The 4,607-nt window shown below is 42.9% G+C and overlaps 1 pseudogene; it reads right to left on the minus strand.

The window, feature by feature from the left end:
• Positions 1-842: 842 nt before the first annotated feature.
• LOC107546474 (ferritin light chain pseudogene) lies at positions 843-3,478 on the minus strand (annotated as a pseudogene).
• Positions 3,479-4,607: the final 1,129 nt, after the last annotated feature.

Raw genomic sequence — 4,607 nt, forward strand, 5'->3', positions numbered from 1 at the left:
GATCCTTGTCTCAGGTGTTTATGATAATTTCTCTCTTACTTCAATTTGGGTACTTACGCAATTTTTCTTGTTGTTTGCAGTATTGACGTAATTGTTTTGTAGTCCTGTTTACTATGCTAGTAACTGCATTCAAGTGAAACACACATTTTAGAATTTGCATTGGCCTTGTTGTGACCTGCCTGATGAATCACCCTTGGCCTACTCGCCCGTGGAAGTACCAGCACTTTTTTATCCACCCATCTATTGATGGGCACTTGGGTTGCTTCCATATCCTGTCTATTATAAATAATGCTGCAGTCAACATAGGGGTGCACATATTCTTTCAAATTAGTGTTTTGGGTTTCTTTGGATATATACCTAGAAGTGGAATCACTGGATCATAAGGCAGTTCCATTTTTAATTTTTTGAGGACCCTCTACACTGTTTTCCATAGTGGCAGCACCAATCTGCATTCCCACCAACAGTGCAAGACTGTCCCCTTTTTCTCATATCCTCACCAATACTTGTTTCTTGATTTATTGATGACAGACATTCTGACAGGTATGAGATGATATCTCAGTGTGGTTTCAATTTGCATTTTTCTAATGATTAGTGACATTGAGCATCTTTTTATATGTCTCTTGGCCATCTGTATATCCTCTTTGGAGAAGTGTCCATTCAGGTCCTTTGCCCATTTTTTTTTTTCTGCAAAGAGCTTTATTGTTTCCATTTGGTCCAATGCAAGGGACAGGGCTCCAGTGGTTAAAAGGATCCCTAGTGGTTTCAAGGAGAGGCTCAGGAAGAAGCCAGACACCAGGGGAATACAGAGAGGCCCCTCAAAGGCTTCTGGGCTCCAAAGGCTCCTAGTTATGGTTAAGGGTGAGCCTTTCCAAGAGATAGTTGCCCAGACCAGCCTGGAAGCCAGCCAGCCTGCCGAGGTGAGTCAGGTGTCACCCTTCTTCTTGATGATTTTATCTTCCTAATCCAGGAGGTAGTTTTCCAGGAAGTCACAGAAATAAGGGCCTGTGCATGTAGAATGCAGGGCATGCAGCTCCAAAAGGGGCTGGTTCAGGTTCTCCTCCAAGGCCATGGCAGCTTCGGTGGCATCCTGAGTTTTGCCCCACTCATCTTGGGAAAGCTTCAGCACGTCCTGGAAGAGAATGCGGCCAGCGAGCTGGTTTTGCATCTTTAATCGACACTTGGTGCCCTCGAGCTTCTCCTTGGCCAACTTGCAGAAGATGTGGCACATGCCCTCCAGATCCACATCATGGTGGTTGAAATAGAAGCCCAGGTAGGTGTAGGAGGCCCACAGCTGCAGGTTGGCCAGGCAGTTGACAGCAGCCTCCACCTGGGTGGTATAATTCTGATGAATTTGGGAACTTGTGGTTGTTTAGCAATAAGGAGTTAAGGTAAAAAACCAGTGTTGGCTGGTCCCAGAGACTGAGGATGGCTGAGGTGGTTCTGAAGGTGGTGACTGGAAAAGAGGTTGGAGGGTGGTTAAAGGATGGAAGAAGAAGCGTCCCTGGGTCTGTTCCATCCAAAAACTGCTGAAGCAAGAGACAGATCTGGGGGACTACTGAGGGCACTGCCTTTGCCCATTTTTTAATTGGATTGTTTGGGGGTTTTTTGGTGTTGAGTTGTATAAGTTCTTTATAAATTTTGGATATTAACCCCTTATCAAATGTATCATTGGCGAGTATGTTTCTCCCACTAAGTGAGCTGTCTTTTCATTTTGTTGATGGTTTTCTTTGCTGTGCAAAAACTTTTTAGTTTGATGTAGTCCCATTTGTTCATTTATCTTTTGTTTCCTTTGCCTGAGGAATTAATTACATAAGAAAAAATATTACTATGAGAAATGTCATTTTACTGCCTGTTTTCTTCTAAGAGTTTTATTATTTCAAGCCTTAGATTTATGTCTCTAGTCCATTTTGAATTTATTCTTGTATATGGTGTAAATGTGGTCTAGTTTCTTCTTCTTCTTTTTTTTTTGCATGTATCAGTCCAGTTTTCCCAAAACTATGTATCAACTAGACTGTTCTTAGCTCATTGTATGTTCTTGCCTCCTTTGTAAAATATTAATTGACCGTATAGGCATGGGTTTATTTCTGGGATCTCTATTGTGTTCTACTAATCTATGTGCCTGTTTTTATGCCAGTTCCATGCTGTTTTGATTACTATGGCCTTGTAGTATAGTCTGATATCAGGTAGCATGATACCTCCAACTTTGTTCTTCTTTCCCGATTACTGTGGCTATTCAGGGTCTTTTGTGGTGCCATATAAATTTTGGGATTATTTGTTTTAATTCTGTGAAAAACGCAATTGGTATTTGGATAGGAATTGCATTGAATCTATAGATTGCTTTGGGTAGTATGGGCATTTTAATGATGTTAATTCTTCCTACCCATGAACACAGTATATGCTTCCATTTATTTGTATCTTCTTTGATTTCTTTCTTCAGTGCCCCGTAATTTTCTGAGTACAGGTCTTCTACCACTTTGGATAAATTTATTCCTAGGTATTTTTTCTTTTTGGTGCAGTTGTAAATGGGATTTTTTGCCTAGTTTCCCTTCCTGATATTTTATTATTGGTATATAAAAATGTAACTGATTTCCAAATATTAATTTTATATCCTGATACTTCACTGAATTCATTTATTGGTTCTAGTAGTTTTTTGGTGGAGTCTTTAGGGTTCTCTATATACAGTATCATGTCATCTGCAAATAATAAGAGCTTATTTCTTCCTTTCTAATTTGGGTGCCTTTTATTTCTTCCTTTTGTGTGATAGCTGTGGCTAAAATTTTCAGTACTTGTTGAATAAGAGTGGTGAAAGCAGACACCCCTATCTTGTTCCTGATCTTAAGGGGAATGCTTTTAATTTTTCCCCATTGAGTAAAATGTTAGCTGTGGGTGTGCCATATATGGCCTCTATTAAGTTCAGATATGTTCCCTCTATTCCCACTTTGCTAAGAGTTTGTTTTTTTTAAATCATAAATGGGTGCTGAATGTCATCAAATGCTTTTTCTGCATCTATTATTATGATCACGTGGTTTTTGTCCTTCAGTTTGTTTATGTGGTGCATAACATTTATTGATTTGCAGATATTGTACCAATCTTGCATCCCAGGAGTAAATCCCACTTGATCATGGTGTGTGATCTTTTTAATGTACTTCTGGATCCAATTTGCTAACATTTTTTGAGGATTTTAGCATCTATGTTTATTAGGAATATTGGCTTATAATTTTCTTTCTTTGTAGTGTCTTTATTTGTTTTTGGAATTAAGATAATGTTGGCCTTGTAAAATGAGCTTGGGAATCTTCCCTCTTGAATTTTCTTTGCCTCCCTATTTTGACTGCCTCTCTGTATTTGTTTCTGTGTATAAGGTAGGTGTTCTATGTCCCTCAGTCTTGGTTCGGTGGCCTTACGTAGCAGTTGTCCTGTGAGACTCAGTGGCACAGTCTCCCTTATCACTTGAGCTAGGTGCTCCAGGAATGTGCCCCATATGCGTGTTATGTGAGCCCTCCTGTTATAGTTGAATCATGATTGCTGTTGGTTCATCTGTGGGTAGGATTGATTCTGAGGCTGGTTGATTGAGGATTGACCGCAATCACATTGTACATGCTGCTGTGTACATGGGCTGACCTCATGAAGCAGAATTCACCCCATTAGGGTGTGGTGCCTGCCAAGATCTCTCTTTGGGTGTATACCACTCATGAAGCTAATTGGTTCATGCTCTAATGTGGTCTGAAGTCCCCCGTTGGGTATGTTGTATCTGGGACCCCTTTGGAGGGACTCTAGTTCAGGTCAATGTCAGATGCTGCTTGTGACTAGCCCTGGGCAACCTGTTTGGAGCTACAAAGCAATCCACAGTTTGTGGGTGCCTCTGCTGGGCCTGGGTGTGGGTGGGAAGGATCAAGTGGCACTTCAAGGCCAGTTTCCACCAGGCAAGATTCAGCAAAAGACCTAGGCACCCCGAGATCCACCTCTTCCTATTGGCTGTCTGTTAGGCTGAGTCACAGAAAGAGCCTCTAGTATGTGAGTTGTGTCAGGAGGTCCTCAGTGAGTCACCAGGTAGGGCTGAGTGGTGTTCACCAGACTGGTACAGATTCAAACTCGGTGCCAGTGCCGGATCTCAGGCCACTCAACAAAATTCTCAGGGTACACACCAAGGCCAGCCACCACCCACTGGGTGTCCACAGACCTTTGTAGTAGGGAAGGGTCTTAGGGAATTGTCAGGGTGAGGCAGGCAGAGTTCATCAGGCTCAAACAGATCAAGATTTGGTTGTGTGGAGAGAGTGCTCTGTACAGAAATGGTGGCACTGGTCAGGCACACAAGGGAAAATGTACCTCGCCCTGGAGCCACATAACTCAGTCTCTCTGAGTCTGCCTGGACCTCCTCAAGAACCCTCTATGAAAGTCTGCACTGTGGGCCCAGGCTGGTGGCGGCCAGCTGGCTCTTCTGAGGGGCAAAAGCTTGGGAGAGTGGGACATTGTGAGTTGGGAGGGTGGAGCTAGTGGATCTCCTGTGGGGGGGATGGCATTGGTCAGGAGCCAGGGGAGTGGGCAAGAGGAATGGCCCCTGCCCCAGAGCCACACAAGCCAGTTTCTACTCACACAACTCCAGGCTGTTC

Source organism: Miniopterus natalensis, chromosome 3 (assembly GCF_054644295.1).
Source record: "Miniopterus natalensis isolate mMinNat1 chromosome 3, mMinNat1.hap1, whole genome shotgun sequence".
Lineage (NCBI taxonomy): Eukaryota > Metazoa > Chordata > Mammalia > Chiroptera > Miniopteridae > Miniopterus > Miniopterus natalensis.